This window comes from Falco peregrinus, chromosome 4 (genome assembly GCF_023634155.1).
Source record: "Falco peregrinus isolate bFalPer1 chromosome 4, bFalPer1.pri, whole genome shotgun sequence".
NCBI lineage: Eukaryota > Metazoa > Chordata > Aves > Falconiformes > Falconidae > Falco > Falco peregrinus.
This window is the reverse complement of record NC_073724.1, coordinates 4,110,573-4,130,965: the sequence shown is the minus strand read 5'-3', so window position 1 is coordinate 4,130,965 and position 20,393 is coordinate 4,110,573.

Sequence of the window (20,393 nt, the reverse complement as noted above, 5' to 3'; positions counted from 1 at the left end):
CTGAATAAAAAAATAATAATTATGAAATGAAAACCAAATCTTCAACTTCATTGGATGGTATGTTAAACTTTGCCCATTGAAATGACTAGTCATATTTAAATATTTCTGGTTGTGAATTAGTGTGCGTTTCTGCTTTTGTGCTCCTTTAAAGGAAAACTCTACTAAATATTTAGTGAGGGGTAGTCAGAAAATACAGTTTATAACAAATATGGCCTTTTTGCATTTGAACCATTGCATTTGGGGATGGGGGAGTACCTTATTACAGGCCCAAAAGAAGTCAAAGGGTTTATATATGACCTGTGAATCTTTGTAGGATGTGTGTTTTGGAGAATGGGATCCTAAATTTGGCTGCCAGGACTAAAAAGGTTAGGTTTGGAGCTATGTTATACGGTACCCTATGAAAGTGCCAAACCCCGCTGCATAAAATGGGGAGAGTACATCACCCTGAGGGTCCCTTTAACAACCTGAGGACAGCAGTGCTGTCCCAAACGTAAAGAAGCAAGATGTTAAATTCTTGTGAATTTTATGTTCCCTAGTCCAGTATATGTTGGCAACCAATATTCTACACAGCACATAAATAAATCTGAGGTCTGAAAGACAACAGTTTCTGTTCTTGGAAAGATTAATGCAGTCTCCAAAAACATTTCCAGGGTTCTATGCAGTGACTTTGAATTTTCGCTTTTGGCATTATTAAATTATTAAAAGGGGACTTGGATTATACTCTTAAACTGAAGAGTCCATGGATTCAATGATCTAGGTTTGGGCCAATATTTTCTTTAGTTGTGTTTCTGTTCTTTCCCCGAACTTTAGTCTTTTAAGTAATGAAAGCTGACTGTGTATGACAAATGAAGATCATTATAATTGTGTGGAATTGGATTGAAATCAAACCTAATATAAATTTTTCAGGTGCTAGACTGATCCCAAAATATAGTCACCAACTAAACAGAGAAAAGGAGGAGGCCTGAGCTCCTAAATTTTTGATAGTTACCACGATGTCCTGACAGGTGTTTGCTGGAGTACATGAGAAGAGAGATAGAAGTAAAACCATCGCTGTGCTGTTTAGTTTCCTCTGATGGCTGGGAAATAAGTTTAGTCAAGGCGTGAGTTATTAATTGCACTGGGTGAAGACTTCCATTCCTGTTATATTTCCATTCAACTGCTCTAAGATTTTGCGAAAAGAAGGTAGGATCTGCTAAGCAGTTGTCACACGTTATTTTTCTTTGTCCGTAGAGCAAAGCTGCTGTTGGATGGTTTGGAGGAGGGAGAAAACCTCAGTATTGTCATCCCTGTATATTTTAAGTTGCCTTTGTGGGCAAATTTTTTATGATGATCAGCAATTGGAGGTGGTTTATTTTAAATTTTAGTTAATATTTGACTGAAGTTTCATTACCACTGATATCATAAGATTACGTGCGTTATTCTTTGGTGAGCTTGGCATTGAGTAATGCAAGTAGCTCTTCTGCTCTTGGTGTCTTCAAATCTCATGTAAAAATATTTGAAAGTAAAATGGGTCTTTTTAGAACTTCCTATCTTCCCCAGAAGACAAAAGCTTTTTCATTTTCTAAAAATGATGTTTTTACTAAGAACTGATATTTTTCAGACACTTGCTCAGGTATTTGCGCTGAAGCTGTTATTTTTTCAGATAAAAACTTAATTTCCTGCGCTTCATGTTCTGAAGTAAAAGCTACTTGGATACCTCAGGGTGCACCCGTGATAAATGAGTGAGGAGTTTCCTTATGAATATTACCACTTTTCAAGCTTTGCAGAGAAAAGACGAATGATGAGTTTATGGCTTAGTCACAGCAACCAATTCAGGTGCGTTTTTCCAAAGAACAGAAAAGGTGAGCAAGATCTTGGAGGCTGACCACCAGCACCGAGCTGGATACGCTCCTCTGCCCTTGAGTGAGACAAAGAGGCCAAGGAAAGAGTCTCTAGGAACAGCGCTACATGGAGGCATTAGGCTGTACGCCTGTAAGGTCATAGAGCAGATGAGGGTGGAAATTTCTGACAGATGCTGGAGCAACCCTCTAGCTGGCTGGGTGTTTCTTTGGGTAATTACAGCAGGGTTCCAGGAAACATCAAGTGTGACATTAACTTACCAAACTATCAGATGTTCTTATCTGGAGATATCTATCTATCTATCTATCTATCTATATCTCTATATATATGGAGATATATCTATCTATATGTATGAGGAGATATATAAAATATATATATCTCTCTCCAAAAAAGTATCGGATATCTGAAAAAAACCAAGGTGATGTCAGACAAACAAGTTCTCTGTGGTACTTTCGTGGTTCTGCAAGGCAGAGAAATTTGTATTTCTGCTGCTTTTCTGTATCTAGATGTCGCCCATGTTTTAATAAGTGCTTGTAGTTTTATGTGCTACCCAGCCAGCAAAAGAGGAGATTTGAAATGGCCTCACAGCACTCCAAACATAGAGATGCTTTCAGATATGATGAGTGGAAAAATTAACGTGTCAGAATGGACGGCAGCTCTCAGACTTCACAAGCTAAATATCTCCTCACAGCGCCTTCATTATAGAGCTGCAAACGTCTGTCTACAAAATAACGTGTAAAGAAGCTGATGATTTTTTCACAAATTACAAATATGAAAAATGTGTGAGGAATTTCATTTTTTCTTTCATTGTATATTATCCTCTCTTTTTTTTTTTTTTTTTTTTTCCAAGGTGGCACATTGGAATACGGTCACTTGAGGCATGGGTTACCCTACTGTTTGTTTTGATTATTCAGGCACTTGCGTGGATACGTGGCAGAACATGACTCAAACTGCTTCCAAGTTACCATCTGCCAGTGGACATCTTAAGTAAGTCTGCATTCCCATAGCCCAGCACAGCTGTAAACTGAAATACATTATCAGCATCAGTGAAGAAGTTAATAGCAAAAAAAAACAAACAAAAAAACCCCACAAAAACCCACCAAAAAACCACATCCCCAAAACCCCAACCAAACCAAACCTCTGTGCTACTATTTCCAAATTAAACCAATGCTCTTATTTCCTACCTTTCACAAATTTTATTAAGTACATGTTATGTATGTGTGAAGCTATAAGTGTGAGTGGGCATGGTGACCAAACTGGTGGTAAGTGACTGCAAAATCAGTGGAACATAATTTTTTGGCTGTCTCCATACACCTAATCTAGGATGCTGTTGCCTAAATTATTGTTTGATATATTGATCTCAAGCATCTTAGGATCTAATTCTCATATTTGCATATGGCAATAAGTAGTCTGACATAGAACTGTGGCATTAGGAGAGTATATTGTTAGTTGACACTTTTTCTAGGTGTACTAATGATTAAAAAAAAAATAAAAAAAAATCTGTTCTGTATTTCATTATTCATGTTCTTTGTTTTGTTATGATAAGAGTGCTCCGTTGGTGATATACCTTTAATATCAGATGAGCTTTTGGCTGCTGCAGGGAGACAGTGACCCCAGCACTACTAAACCTAACACTATGCCTACAACAGGATCTCTGTCTCTGATGTGCTTTAGGTAGAAGCTGAGGTATTTTTGTTTTAAAAAAATTATTTTCATTTTTTTTATACTGAAGAGCTCACCATGTAAAAAGAAATTTTAAAATACCTGATCCCTTTGCCCTCCACGACCAAGGCCCTCCCGTATCGGTTTGAACGCACAAGTGCAAAACAGAGCGAGTAAACTTGCCAGGAATAGGAGACGTGCCCAGATGCAAATGTGGGTCTGTTTTATTATTACAAATTCCATTAATAGGACCACCAGTTAATCTCATAGGTTGTTTTCCTAGTTGTGTTTCGGGCTTTCTGATACTAGCTACTGCTTTTTTTTTCCTCCACTCAGAACATTAAAATGTTGCCTTAGGTACTGTCAGACAATAATTCATTTTTACATTACTCTGTTGTGTGTAATGCATGTTACCCTGTACAATTATTTAATTAAAACATAATTATAAGATGTGAAGCTACCAAAACAGATAGATGAATGAAAATTTCACTTGGAAGTATAAAATATTTGGATTCAGCTGCAGAAAAGAAAAGACTCGTTGACTGTAAAAAGAGCTGGCTTTTGGGAATGACGCTTATCTGCATCGATACCGTAAATGCATTTTGCTTTGAAACACTCCCCAGAGCGTTGATGAGGCTTGTTTGTTTGCTTTTTACTATAAATCTGCTTGGGCTCAAGGGTTCCCATTAGCCAGTGTTATGAATACACCCTTCTGGTGGAATTACTAAAAAAGCTTTTGAGTTAATATTAACTCAATTGTAATTATATTTGTATTAGTTATTTAAACTAACCAGATGCTGGGGGAGGTTGAAGTTTTGCTTTTATGTTGTCTACCTTATTGTTTCTTCTATCATTTTATGTTTGTGCATGCTTTTTCCAAAATAATTTTTTAATGCTTCTAGAAAGGTTAGCAGAGTCCACTAAGCTGAGGCAACTCACAACTGGGAAATGAAGAGAATAGTTTCCTTAGGATTTTTTTTCTAAACTATGTAGCAGAGGCCTTTGGCCTGGAGGTGTCAAGCCTTTGCTCATTATACACTTGCATTTAGGCTTCTGGCTTTAAAAATATGAATGAGAAGTGAGTTAAAGCTCAGTTTTGGTGTTTAGGTACCAAGGAGTTCAGAATATACCTTGTAAAATTGGAACTGACATCTGAGATAATTCTATATGTATTTAATAAAAGGGAACTATTTTTATTTGGGAAGCCAAATTTATAGAGAGAATGTTCCTAGTGTTTAGCTGAAAATACTTGCCCCAAAGAAATTTGTTTGTTCCTGTGACAGAGCTGCAAAAGTAAAATAAACCAGAACTGAATTAAACAGTTGGATTTCTTCCAAGGAACTTACAAATGTATTGTAAAAATTGAACATGCAATGAGAATTAAGGAAGGATTATAAGTATGCATTAAATGTAGTTAGTAGGATAATTTAATAAATTTTCTAGTCTAATGAGAGAGTGGAATGCTCTCTTTTCACCACTTTTATTGACATGACTAATCTTTACTCATTCCTATGATGCTGGTGATTTTTCTATTAAGGAAATTACTTGTGTAGTACTACAGCATTGGTAGGATATATGAGCCTGTGAAGAAATGAAACCCTAAGATAAAATCACAGAAGACAAATAGTAAAAGCAGTGTAAAGCTGATGCAGCTTCCCTTGAGTCCTCAGTTCTCCTCCTGAAACTGCATTTCAGTCCACACAGGCATATGCAAAGTTATCAATCTATTAGCATGATTTAACTGTACAAATCTGCGTTAAAAGCAGTGAACAAAACAAGATCAAATCCATCTGTTCTTGCAACAAAATGTTGATGTTGTGCAGCTGTAGCCATGTCATCCATAGCAATTGTTCTTCATGCACAGGAGTTGGGCAAATTGACATTTGGAGGAGGAGATGGGTGCATCTTAACAGCAGCAACTTTGGAACAGACAGGAAGCTTGGAGCAAGCTGAAGGCACAAACTGACGAATGGAGACCCTTAAGCCAAGCTCTTGAGAAATTATTTAAATAAGGATATATTTTTTAACATCCTTAAGTGCATATACAAAACAAAGTAATTTAAACTGAGGTGGGTTAGATGAGTAGGAACACTTATGTCTGCAATTCAGTGTTTTCTGTCTGCTTTTGTATGAAAATAGACCTACCCTTGGCAGTATATCTAGCACTGAACTTCTCGAAGAGCCTTAGGCTGTCTCACTGCTAAGTGTTAAGTCTCAGCGCTTGAGGTCAGTGCTCAAGCTCTGGCATTTTGGGCATGTCGAGCACAGTCCCAGCGCTCCTCGGAGCACGGTGTGAGCATACAGACCAGCCGGGGCTGAAAGCTGAGAAGGGGCATCATCTATTTGTTTTCTGTTTGAGTAAGTTAGGCTGATAGCTGGGGCTTTCACGTTTCCCAGGAGCAGGGAGCTAAACTGCTTTTGAGTAGCTCTCTGGTGCCTCTCCCCTAGCCAGGGACTGGTGCAGTCAGCCAGTGAGGATAGCTTACAAACAGCACAATTTCACAGTAAACTGGGTTTGTGTTCTGCATCAGTGCAACAGACACTAATATTTTCCAGAGGACTTGCTGTTTTAGAATGGTTGGTATGATTCCCCCAATTTTCAGAAGGCTGTCAAGAAGAATGGTCAGTAATTTAGTCTGGCAACGGCGAGGAGGGGTAGATTTTTAACTTTAGAAAAGAATTTGCAAGGCGTACGGGCTTATTTCTTGAACGCACATTTGGGACAGACATGAATTCATAGTTTTTGATCCCAGATTTCAAGCCCAAATGGAAAAGGTATGTCCAAGAGGATGCAGCTGCCGACTGTCTGTCCATGTGAACTGCAACATGGCAGAGATGCTGTGCCAGCTCTGGGGGCTTTTCAAAATTAAACAGTATTGAAGGTGGAGAAGAATACTACTCTCCACTTACAAACAGTACATATAACACATTGTCATATCATTTCCAAAACCGATTCCTATATCTGTTCGACTGACCTTTGTTTCCACCAAAATCTATTTTTGTATTAGTTATTACCTTAGTTTCTTCTCCACTGGATGTTCCAATAAACTGTGTGAAGAAAGCAGGAAAAGTGGCTCAGGAACAGGAAAATAATTAACACAGTTAAACAGTTTAACAAAGAAGTCAGAAAACAGAAATAAAAAAAAAGTGAAATTTCAAAATTGGCTTTTGAATGACCATATTAATTAATGATGGAGACCAAGCATGACCTGTCTCCTTCTACCCCCTATTTTCTATTGCCAGGATCAAGTGGAATATCAGTTCTAAAATCACTTCTAGAAATGAGTGGAAGCTTCTCAGTTTGTAACTAAACTCTGTCACTAGAAAGCTTAGTTCACAGAATAGTGCTTTGGGAAGAGACCGAGTGCGCAAAAAATGAACAAAGTGAATTGGATTAGACTTTCTAATGTCACCATATTTTTATGTGTGATTTGTGATTTTAAATGTTTTTGTAATGTATCTTAACATCCGTCCAAGTCAGCAAGCAACGTGGGCAGGTAAACGTCATTTTATTTCATTTTATTTTTATTTCATGAGAAGGTGAGCTTTCAGGAACACTTTGAGTCTTGCCAAGTCTGTCCAGTTTCTTGGGAACCTCATTCCCCAGTTCCTTTAGGAAAGCTAACCAGCAGGTAGTCAAGAACCTGGCTGTTTTCACTGTGACTTTCCAGCAGCCGGCAGTGCAGAGAATGCCAGCCAAGCCAGTTCCAACCCTCAGCTGCCAGTTTGAGGTTCCTGGCTCTGCCAGTGTCAGCCTGATGGGTGCCCAAGCTCCAGCATTTCCCTTCTGGTAGCTGTAATAACCCAATTCTTAGGCAGATGCATGCAAATAAGTCAGTAAAATTAACCTGTCTCTAAGATATTAACGTGATCAATAAGCAGTTTGCCACTATGTAGGTTTCTTTGTTTCTTTTCTGATAGGATCTGAAAATAAATGAAAATAATTCATTGGTTTGCTGCAGTAGCATCAGCAGCTCTGGGATGCTGGGGTTGCTGGCTCCTGGCAGCGTTGCAGTGGGTCACTGGAGTTCTGGGGTTTGAGGGCAGTGCGCTCTGTCAGCCCCAGAAGGTAACGGGAGCCTGTAGCTCTGAAGGGTACGGAGGTATAAAAGTGAATTTCAAGTGGGATGGTTAAGAGACACCTGACAATGACAGATGGAAAGGTCTTTAGGTGACATTAAAGCTCTTTAAAAGAAAAAAAGCGCATAAGGAAATCAGTGATATGTGGTAAAGCTTACATATGCTTGGTATTTTTAATAAGTTACTGTGTAAGTCATTGATTCCAAACAATAGTTGTGATGCTGCTTTTGGAGTGAATAAGGTAAATGTGATTACTGCTTGAAGTCCTCTTAAGAGGCATTTTATCCAGTAATAGTTTAAGCACAAGCTAAAGTGGTTTTCTAATGGATAATGCAATATTTCTGACTTAACAATAAGAAGTATAACCATTACCAGTCATCCAAAAAATAGTCCTAACAGAGAGGTATTAGACTATTGAAGGATTGTTCTGGGAGGTTTTTCTCCTTAAAGTGCACTTGAATATGATGTTTTATATGGTCCCTTTCATTTAGACTGTCCGAACAGTCCTCTGGAGTTCATAAGAAATGGAAGCAAGGAATGGGGGTATCCTGCCTCCACCTGGCAGAAGGAAACCAATGGAGGGAACTGCTGCAGACAGCGATGGGGTGATTTAAACACGACCAGATGTTTAGCACAATGTAACAAATTACATTGGGCTGAATAGTGATGCACACTGGTGGATGCTGGCAAGGAGGAATCTAGCAATTTGAGGGACTTACTCGAGGGATTCTGTCTCCTCCTAGGAGTTCTGCCTCCACTTCTCTTGACATTGTTTTAAGAGAAACAGAATTATAATTAGAGACTGTTTGGTGGTGTTCCTGGAGCTTGGCTAAAATAACGAGCACTAAAGGTAGTGTATTTCTGAGATGACTAAGTGGTCATTTCAGTAAACAGTAAAGGGGGTTGATATAGAACTTAAATTTACAAATCTTCAGAAGAGGCATCTTGTATCCAAACACTGCCTCAACTGCATCTTAACAAGACAGAGATTTTCTTAGGAAGCTAAAAGAAGGAATTTTAGCAGAGCTATTGAAATACACCACAAGTGCTTTTTGTGTGTGTTTCAAAACCTCGCTTTTCTTTTACAAGTAGTGCTCTTGTGAGGTTGAGAACTGGGATAAAACATCAGCGTGTAAACTGTCTACAGAAATGACTTCATGCACTTGCTCAGATATGACCGCAAATAGGGTGGGATTTGACAGTGGCATTAAGGATGTAGTGGAACTTAGCAAGGGAACGAATATGCTTTCATTCCTTCTTCACATCCGTTACTCCGTTACTTTTCTTTCTTAGCTGTGGTTTTCTACCAGTGAGTTTTATCCAGCAGCTTCTAGGGCTACCACTTTTTTGCCAGAAATACTTTTTTTTTTTTTTTTTTTTAGAAAGACAGCTTCAGTCTCTGTACAGTTTCTGCCAGAGCCATGAAAGCTGGTCTGTCATGTGTTTGAATTAGTATGTTAACAGGACAAGGGCCAGGGAAATATAACTTGACAGCCTTAACACTATGTACTGAGAAATAACACATGATAAGGAAAATTAATGGTAGTAGCACATCAGCTACTATAAATGTGGCTGGCAATTTTTATTCGTATATGCTTTCTGGATTTGAGCCATGGAAATTATGCAGAGGGTAAAGAAAAGTGACAACCTGAACAGCTGCCTATTGAAACTCAGTGCTTGAAATTATGAAATTTGTAGATTGGTTTCAACCTGTGATTTTACTGTTTGTCATTGTGACATCTGCTAAAAGCTCTCATGGTGGATGTGTCTAACACATTTCTCAAAGAGCATTAATGATTCACTGCTTGATCTTGTTTGTAGGGCTTTGTTTTCTTCCTTGTGTGTGGTGATTTCATGGGCTCGGTACCAAAGCCCTGGGGCCAAACTGATCCCTAGCGCATCCTTTTTAAAGCCAGCTGAGGGTAGGAGGATTGATGATAGCTAATCGTTAGCATGAGGAACAACTTTTTGCTGGAGTCATATTGAGTTGAGTCCAAACAGAACTACTGGATGTCAATGTGCTGGAAATTCTAAGTTGAGACACTCGTTTAGGTAGCCTTCTGTCTAACTTGCACTCACAGAGTATATTCATAGAGATTGTGTGCTAGATTCTTTATAGGTTTTGAGTCTTCTGTAGTTTTGTTTGATCTCTACTCATTTAATAATTGCTATTGACATTCAGATTTTTTTTCTTGTCAATCATACTTTGTTGTTGAGTAGTGCCAAATCAATTTCTCTGAATCCTACCTTTTTACCTGATTTACATAAATAAATCGCGTTGGAGGAATGGGTTTTAATGGATCAAGAGTACTTTTTCCTAGCTTATTGTCTTTGCAGTCTGCATGCTAATTTGTTGGCTCAGAGTCAAGTGCATGCAATTCTGATGGCTTATTTAAGACTGGATACTTGCAGAAACAGCTGATTTGAGGATGAAGAATCAGGCTGTTTGTATCCATGAATGGTCTTGAAGCACTCAAGGTACGTTAAGAATTAAGTAAAGATAAGCTATGTTGGTGCAGTAAGGAACGACACATGTAATAACTAAGCGAGCAAAGGTCCTGCAAGGATTAGAAGCAATTACATTGTTCAGAAATCACATTTTTTACACTTACCTTAGAGTTTTATTGGTGTAAATTAGGGTGTTCTCCTGTTGCTAGGATTCTGAGCTTGTTTTCTTCCCATTTACACTTGCCAAAGAGCTTTAGGACTCAGCTTTGCATGTCCCTTGATGTACAGCAGCAATGATGTGCCAATATTGCACACGAACCACTATGTGTTGTATCACATGAAAATATGACCACACGAACAACTATGTGTTGTATCACATGAAAAAAGTAATTTGTCTTAGTGTAGAGGGAACCCCACAGATATATTTGTTAGTAATTGACTTCCTGAGGACCTGATTCACTGTCCTAATTTTTCTCCTGGATAGCTGGATATCTAACTTGTTTCTTGTCCACTACCCCTAGCATTGTTTCATCCTGCCAGAAGTTCTGCTCTCTCCAGCTCGTGTTGACTGTTCTCCTTGTGTTTGTGTGTTTATTTGTGCTACGTTTCTGTCAGTGGCATACTGAAGTGTTACTAATGCTTCAGCTTTTATAGGAAGCTGAGATACTGTACGCTGCTTTTGCTGAGAAGGGTTTATTCCCATGCAGTTCATCAATGCCTTGACTGTGTGCATGAGCAGAGCTTTGTGCTACCCTCATTTTGCGAAGTCACATATCACAAGCTTTATTACAAAATCTGGAACATCAGGAAGAACACTGCATTTGTAAATTTAAACTCAAATTGCCTATATTTAAAATGTGATGCAACTGATGCCAGCCTTCTCTAACTGGCCTCTGTTTCTGAATCACTCTTGAGCTATTATGTATCACTTGGAGCATAAAACCCCTTTACTATTCTTTGGCACTCTGACAAATCTTTGAAGAATGTAAGAGTTAATGTGGGTTTTGGTGGGTTTTTTTGTTTGGTTGGTTGGGGTTTTTTTCCTTTTTTTTTTTTTTTTTTTTACGTCTTGGTTTTGATGAGGAGATTCCTTTAGATAGTTTTTTGCATATCTTTCTAAACGCTAATTAGCTCATTTCACATGTTGCCTTATGGTCTTGTTTCCTACTTGCATCACAGTTGTTCCCCAATCTTCCATAGTCTGCTTGAATTTAAGATCTCATCCTGCAGAGGATTTTGTTCCTTTGATTCATGACAGGGGCACAAGTCTGCCTCTCCTTTATCCTGCCTGAAGGACAGCCATTTGGCATTGACGATAAGCCTGTCTAGGACAGGTGTGGCTTTACATTTTGTGAGAAGGTGAGATTCAGAATCCAGGGAAAGGGAAGGTTACAGGGAAGGGAATTCAAAATACAGGGTCAGATACTCAAGAGTGTGAACAGCTGAATTGCGTGTGATTGACAGAATGATAAGAACATTGCCAGAGCATCCCAAAGGCCAACACTTTGGGAACTTGTTAACTGTTGGTGTTTTGATCCAAGTGCTTTCTTGTTAATCAAACCCAGTATGTCTTCCTGGACATAGTACAACCATGTAGTAAAGCTTAGATGATTAAATAACAGCACTCGTTTTGCTCTCAGGCTGAGTACATGGATAGGACAACAATTTGCAACAGTAGATATAAATCCATATTTTCAAACATTCAAATTTAATTAGTACAAATGGATACATCGTCTCATAGTGCTTGTAACTTACCCTTACACCTGGTTTGCTGAATTTACTTTGATTGATTTAAGCCTGTCTTGAATTCTTCTGACAAATCAAAAGGAAAGGCTGACAATAAGATGTAAAAATCGTGCAGCCTAACTCTACATAGCAGATCTAAGGGGAGCCAGTGCTATTTGCTGTGTACCCAGTCATAGGTACCAACCGTTGGCATCTTCTTAATTGCAGCTGGGTGCCTGGAAGTGGTGCCTTGAAACTCTGCCTTCAAGGGCAGGTGTTAACTAGTGTAGTCCCATTGTCTGTCCTTGCAATTTATTGCTGTGGCTGGATAAGGGCTGATTTTACTGGACTCAACTGATAGAAGCATCAAGTCTCTCTTACTGTGTGTGAGAAGCTCTGGTAGGCAGAATAAATGTGGTGGTTTTTTTCTTCTCAGGCCACCCTACTCCTAGCTTTTGCAGAGCAGCTCTGCAACTAGGAATGCTATTGTTTCCTCCTTTTTTTGCCACTTTTTTCTTTTTTCTTTTTCTTTGAGCGGTGATGAATTTAGCTGTTTTGTGGCAGAACTGATGGTGATGTGGCCAGTAAGAACTGGATTCTCTGCTTCTGCTTCAGTGGAAATTTAAGCATCAGTTGAACGATGTTATAATGGATGTGATTTATCCGTACAAATATTCGAATGAAGTTCAGCAGCAAATGCCATGGCTCAACAGCCAATAAAAGCTGTTCACATGTTAAAAAAAACAAAAACCAAAAACAAAAAAACAAACAAAAACAAAACAAAACAAAAAACCAAGGCAGGTGGATTATCAGAGTAATTTGGCTTGTGCTTTGTGAGTTGTGTGAGAAAGTTTGGGGCATTTATTTCTCCTTCTCCCTTCCATTTTTTCACCATCTATATGGGACCACTGCTTATTAAAAGTACTTTAATGTGGGTTTAGTAGCTTATTTTATTTTTATTTAACAGAAATGAGTTTTTACTGACTGGGTGAGTACTTTAAACCCCACAAAACCTACTACTGTCTATATGGTGAATTCATTTATATTTCTGAAGAATATCGGTTTACTGGGACCAATGTAAAGGATTTCTTGGTTTTGTCCTATTTAATATGATCTGTTTATGTTGAAGCATGACAATCACGAAATAATGATCTTGTTACAGGGTCATCAGAAGTATAAGTAAATTTAAGACTTGCAGGGTAGTTGGTAGTATTTCAGAGCTGTGCTAGTAATCTTTACTTTTTCACCCCTCTAGGATAGAGGTATTATTGCTTTTGCCAAGCTAACTACACTTATTTAGCTTTGAATGAAATTCACCCTTTTCTGTTTTCATTGCTATTTTCATTCCAAAGTACCTCGAATGATTGCTTTGGGCAATGCATTTATAGACTGAAGATTATTAAAAGCCAGCTTATCTGCTGAGGTATTTTTATTCTATGGGCAACAAGGCAAAACCCATGCCTGTTTGGCAATTTGGCACTTATATTGTGTAATAAATACTTCTGGAATGGTTGAATTAGACTCTGAGTTTAATTGGGTTTAAATGAGAAAGAAGTCCTTCAGTGTGGATAAGGATGAATAAAATAATTTATTGTCCATGGTTTTGCAACAGGTTCTGAAATTGGATATATCTGAAAACAGAGAATGTGTAAAGATACTTTGTGCTGTTACATCATTCCTGCAGGCTTTTTTTTTAATACACAATTAAACATTCTATTAAATGCATAGTGTTTTATATGTTGGTTGTGGGACCAATTTTTTTGTCCTGATACAGACTGGGGCAAATACTCTTGGAATTCCTTTTTCTAGACTAAGGTTGCTCAAGAATGGTGACCTCTCTTAAGAGTTTGATGTGCTGCACGCCTGCCTTTGGGAAGTGAGCTCTGGAGATACGGGTAGGATATTGGCTTGGAGTCCCTCATCAGACAGTAGTGTAGCAAGGAAGATACGCTTATTTAAAATTATTATTTCCAGAAAGAGAATTAAAATTCTTCTTGAAGGTGAGGAAAAGAACTACTTAGTCTGTTTACAAGGAGCAGACAAAATGAGTACTGTTCTCGCAGAACTGTGTTTTGTACACGTGTTAATGCAGTTATTAATGTAGTGTCTGTGAGCCTAATAAGATTAGATACAACTGTCATCTTGCCAGGCATTTGACTCTTTGCTGCAGTGGGTTTTGTATTTATTTTCCTTTATGTTATTCCTTTATAAATGAGTAATGTAGTTTTGTATAGATAGAAATAAAACTGATTCTCATCTTGATAAATTGCTTAATAGTTGTGCCATGCATTTCCTTGTGTTTGTTACCGTAACAGCAAAGAGTATCCATTACTATAGGTGAAACTGGAATCTTAATTAAACTTGCCAACAGAAATGAATAATTTTGTCAAAATCATGGTGATATTTTCCCAAAACAATGACGCTAATGCTCATGTTGGGAACTGTTACCCTAGTCACATTCTTATTTCCTCTTGGAATATTGTGTAAACACAGAAGGTAGCAAACTAAATGTTAATAAGTAAGCAATATTTTGAGGCATCTTCTTGAGCAACATTTAGATGTTCATCTTATGAAAATAATTATTTTTCTTTCTAATACCTACCTAGCAAATACCTTGGAAGTGTTGTAAGTGGGGAAAAAATATAAAGCAAGCTCGAGAATCCCAGTGACAAGAACTCATACTCTTTTTTTTCCTAAGCACTGCTGTAAAACTTTTCCTGATTTAATCACTTTGATTTCTATTCAGGTTTTGAATTTGGCCGTTCTTCTACTTGATTGGTAGGGTAAGATGAAACGGATTTATTTTAAACAAAGAAACAAACAAACAAAAAAAGGATCTGGACAAGAGTGAGCAGGTCTCACTTGGGTTTCATGAATGGATGCCCTTAAGGCAATGCTGACTGTGCTTTTTGCCCGGAGTGAAGGTGGCCTCTGCTCTCTGCAGTAATCCAAAATGAAGATTCTGGATGACGTTGATGACCTTATTTCACCTATTTTAGCATGCCAGTAACAATTACGTCCTGTCTTACTTCCTAGTATCTCCTTTTCAATCTGTAAATTTGATCTTACATCAGGGTATCCCAATTGGAGGAGTAGGTATGTTCATCAGACTCTGGGGCTCACTCAAATATAAGGAAATATGCAAACATAAGGCAATATGCAATTATTAGTGAAAGAACCATCCTGATTGATCATCACAATACCTATTGCATTGCAGTTTCTCAGATGCAAGGAATACCAAAGTACTTTCTAGTTCCCCCACACTGGTGTTATTTTACAGCGTTCCTGTTTATTCATTTGTATCCACTGTCTAGATCTCATGAAAAACCTATTAGGTCATGACTTTCAGGGAGAAACTGTATGCAGAGCAATATACTGTACTTTTCTATTTAGTTTTATCCATTTTTCACAAGCAAAGTAGATCTCTGAAGACTTCATTGCTTCAATAGACTTTATTTATACTGAAATATCATAATGAAGTTGCAATGCTGCGTTTTAACCTCAGTGTAGCTACTATATGAATTGTACCCATTAATATGGCTTCATAGAAAAATCAGGCTCAAGAAGAAGGGTAGGTTCACAGGGAACAAACTCCTCATCTTCAAAATCTATTATCTTAGATAATGATTGGATGTGACACGACACAAAGACACATGCAAGTAGAGAAGCGTATCGATTTGTGTGTTAACTCCAATAAAGCTGGAAAATTATCTCAACATGCAATTCTCCAGCAAACTGATCAAAACACCCCCCCTTAACCTGTTTACATAATTAACCCCTACATTCATCACCAAGCATAATGCGTTTATATGTAATTCCTTGTGCTTTAACAAAACCACCAAGCCAAGAGCACTTACCAGTTGCAGGGGGGGAACCACCCCGCATCATTACACATCCTCTGCAAAGCACTTTAAAAGTAGCTGTAATTGGGAAAGGTAATTTCTGCAGGTAGGAAACAAAAGTCTGGTCACTCCATGAAGTTTTGGGGCCTGGGGACTGATGTTAAAGAGCAACTTTAATTTTTGATCTTCATATGGTGCTTGACATGTGGATAAACAGAAATCTAGAGGTAAATCTGTGGTGAACAGCTATGAGTTTCATCTGCTTAGAATTTCTTCCCTGACTCCTGTGCATGTAAGTTAGTTTGGGTGACTATATGTATTTATTTATTTATTTATTTATTTATCCTGCTCATGTGCACGCTTAACTGAGAGGATTAAAATTTCAGGTGTGTATAAAGTTGTGTTGACCCTGTAGCTGGAGCTAAATCCTCTCTCAGCTTTGTTTTCTGGGTCATTTACTCCAACAGAATGTCAGATTTATGAGGGAAAAATATATAGCTGAAAACTTGCTTAGCAGGAGCTTAGGAGGAGAACTGCAGAATTTAGACTCAGCTTTTCTTCAGATGAAGAACTATACTGAAAACAAGTCAAGATATTCTAATAACCTGATCATCCTTAATGTGAACAAATTAACACATGTCTGTGTCAGGGGCTTTGTTCAGTACACCTAGCTTACACTCTGATCCTCTTGGTTTCACCTGGAGAAAGCACATATGATATGGGGTGTGGGAAAGGCACACCAGGGTGAAGGTGAAGGGTCAGTCATCCCTTGGCACACTGGCGGCTACAGAGGGGGGATTCCTGGTTTAGGTTCTCCTGTCGCCTCTTAAAAGCCTGGGTAAGCTGGGGCTCATAAATAATAAAAACTTTTCCTGCTTTCCAGGTATGAGTAATTACAAACATTAAGGTTTCTTGAGTGAGTGTTGAGTTTCTCTGGCAAGTACTTTGGGAGCTACAATGCATTCTCTAAAGAGAGTGATGGAGTGGGAAAGAGAAGCTAGACGCTTTGCATTGCCCCCTTTTACTGCTTGGGGAGAGGAGTCAACAACGTAGGCTCCTCGAAAGGCAGAAAGCAGCTCCGTGCTGGCGGGGAGATGCTGCCTTTTCGTTACAGATATTACATACGTGCATGTTCAAGTAAACTTCGAGTGGCTTTGCAGTGTCTTATACTCAAGGGTGCAGCAATCTCCACCAATTCCATAAATTATTTTAGATACAGTTTTACTAGTCTGCCTTTTTAGTTAATTGACGACAAGCTACTACCAAAACCACTAACTTGTATATGTGTATCTGTATATTTCATTCCACGGGAGCTCTCCTATTCAGTCATTTCTAATTTAAACATTTTTATCTTTGATTGGAACCTCAATAAGGATAATACTGTTTGGAAAGCATTGGAATTCTATTGTACATGTCCATGTATTATTTAGCAAGTGTTCGCAATGTCTTTTAGAAGACAGCAAACATACAAAGTACTTTGCAATCATCAAGCAAGCTTGTCAAGAGGGATCTCTGACCTACAATCCTTTTCCTGTGTTGTCTGAGAGCTGCTCGATCTATGGATGGCTGTCTTTTCCTTTCTTAGTCCAGTCCCTTTGGGCATCACGTTGCAGCTGTGCAAGCCAGATATTACTGACTCCATCAGCCTAACCAGAGCAATTAATAGTCATTGATAGTAACTGATTTCAGATGCTATAAAGTGGGGGTTTTGGTTCTGTAGAAAAATGCACAACTATTTGCTGCCTTCAGATTCAAGAGGGCTTCAAGCTGCCTGGTGCGGCAGATTTTTAAATTGCAGAAATTTTACTTCAGGCTCATCTTTGCATTGCGATTGCTCATTCTCAGTAGATACCACTTCTATTAAATATGCATAAAGAGCTTTTGTGGGTGGAGGTTTGTTAAAGACTGAAGAGTCTCCTTGAAAGTCAAGGGTTTTGTCTCCTACAATTCCTTATTGGTATGTAGACCCCTTCTTTTGGGGAGGGAATCTCATTCCTAAATAACCACTGGCAAGCAAATGAAAGTAAGGTACGGAGAAATTCTGCTTTTTCAATTCTGTGCTCACAAGAATGCTGTCCTACTGAGTTATTCATTCATATTTATCTGCTTTCATGTGTGCCACAGATTTTACTGCATGGCACTAGGACCTTGTGTGAATGCAGATCCTTTAAAGTAACAGAGTTGAAAATGCTTTATTGCTCTGGCTCTCTAAAAATGTCATCTGTTTATTGGAGGAATGTTTTCATAATATAATGTTCCATTTATTGTCATTAAACCATACCTAAATCGTGGAAAGAGAAGAAATTTTCTTGTAATGTGTTTTGATTGGGGAAGCCTAGCAGCAAAAATTTATCATAATAACAGTACAGATGCTAGTGAGTTGCTTTGCAGAAAGGCCATTAAAATAAAATGAAAAATTAATTGAACTGTGAATTCCAGATTGGTGGTCTGATGAATGTCGGGTCCAGTGCAAAAAGTAAAATCTGTGCACTAGAACAACTTATGCCATGGATGCTCCCAGCTACACCAGTATGAGAGAGATGATTATCATTAGAACAAACTATGCAATAAGGGACTTAATAATATAGCACCACATTAAATACTATCATGAGTGATTAAAAACTGGGATTAAAAGAGTTTAGGCATGAAAGAAAACTGATGCATTTAAAGACACTCAGCAAATTTGGAAAAAGATTGAACCTTCATGCAATGCTTTACCTGGAGAATGATTACACCTGGTTGTTGTTGGTGTTTGCTCTTTCTGTTGTGATGTAGTAGAACCATTTTCTAGGACTGTGGTGAAAGTGTAGGCGGTAAAAGCAATGATGAGAATGAGGGAAAGGTTTGTCATGGAGAAATGAGAAATCAACATAATATATACAGTTTTACTATAGAAAAAATGTGAAACTTTATAAGCAAATGGTTTGGGGAATCAATGTGTGCAGAGTTTCTAGGTGCTGAGGGTGCTGCTGGGTGAGCAAAGAGTCTGAGTGTTCCCTGTTCCGGGAGGTGTCACAGATCTGCTGAGTGACCTTGGTTTAAAGCCACTTTGTCTTTCCACAGCTATTCTGCCTTCCTTTGTCTTGGCTTCTATCCAGCAGCTCATCTAAATCTACAATACAGTCGTTTAATGATTTGTTTACCAGTTTGGGTAACACATAGCATAAAGGATATTTGGATGCTTCCATATTAAATTACTATCTCTCCAATATATGCAGAAATATGAGATTTAGTATGAACACTTTTGTAAAATTGATGTGTATTTTCATTCAGTGTTGAAGGATGGAACTATTTGTAAGCAAAAACCAATGTGGGAAAACCTGTTCCCAACTCAGAAGCTTCAGAAAACTAGGGATGAGGAGGAAAATGCCTGCACTATGGTGTGTTTCTGAAAGGTTAGAACTATAGAGAAGTTTTAGAAAATTCCATAGCTGATAAAACATACAGAAATTACCAGCTGTAACATACTCTTTCCTTCCTGCAAAAGCTGCTCATCACCTTAATGAAGTCATCCAAGTAACAGTGAGACATAGAGGCTGGGAAAGAGGGAATTTTTAGAAATGTTTGGCTTTAGCATGATTTGTTATTGAGAGATACCATCTTAGCAGAGTTAATAACACCGAAGGTTCAGCAGAGACATCTGTGGAAGCTCATCCCAGGGATATCCTGGCACACTTGCAAAGCACCAGCTGAAATGCTGTTGTGGCAGATAAGGAAGCAGTTTGTATGCCACTACTGATGTCTAATTGAAAAACTCATGCCCACCGTACAGATCTCACCGGGCTTTGCCGTGACCCCAAACAGAAGTTCCAGAACCAGTAAAGAGCAAAAGAAAAGAGATGATTGAACTGAAATAGTGGAGGATCTTTCCAGAAGTTACCCTTGGCAAATAGGTAGAGCAACATACCTGGATTTGGTGCGTGCAAACTGCCAATATCCAAATTGAAAGAAGCCAAACCATTTCAACAGTGATTGATTGCTTCACTTGGTTTATGAATCACCTCAAAGAAACCTTCTGAATTACCATTGAGAGTTACTTTTTTATTATTATTATTATTTCTAAGAAAGAAATTGTACAGCAGAGGTGTAGAGGCCAAAAGGCCTGATGGAGGCCAGGTGGGAAGTCCCCATGTCTTACTAAATAATGAATACGAGTAGAACATAAGGTTCCCAAAGTGCTTTGTGAACCCCACCTCATTAAATCTTTATACCATCAGCAAAAGTAACAGTGTAAAGGTCAGCCAAGACTTTATATTTATTCTTTTACGTAAACAAAAAGAAGATGGGTCATCTGTGTCCATACAGTGAAATGAATCAATAACTAAAGAGAAACTTGATATATTCGATCTATACTGTACTTGAGTATCTTGTTGCTAATAGGCAATTTTATGGTACCCAGTTAATGGTGCAGTCTTAAAAGCATTTAAATATGTGGAGTGACCATAGCTATAGTTTGAATTTAAATAGGAGTTTTTTTGTTTGGGCGTGGGGTTTTTTGTTTGGTTTGGTTCCCCTCCCCCCTCTTTTTTTAGAAAGAAAAGTGAACATTCAGATCTCTGTGCTCTGGACTCTGTTTGACTTAACAGTTTGGGGCTGAAAAGGGACTTTCCCAAAGATAAAACCATCATGTGTGTGTTTATGGGGGTAGTTGTAAAGTTTTCCTCTAAAAAAGCTGTTTCCACACAAATTGAAGACAATTGAATGGGAATGGGTGATGAGTTCTGAAACCAGGAGCATGATCTATCTTTGTAGCTTTATTCCCCTACATGTTTATCTGTGTAGTTTCCTGTACTACTC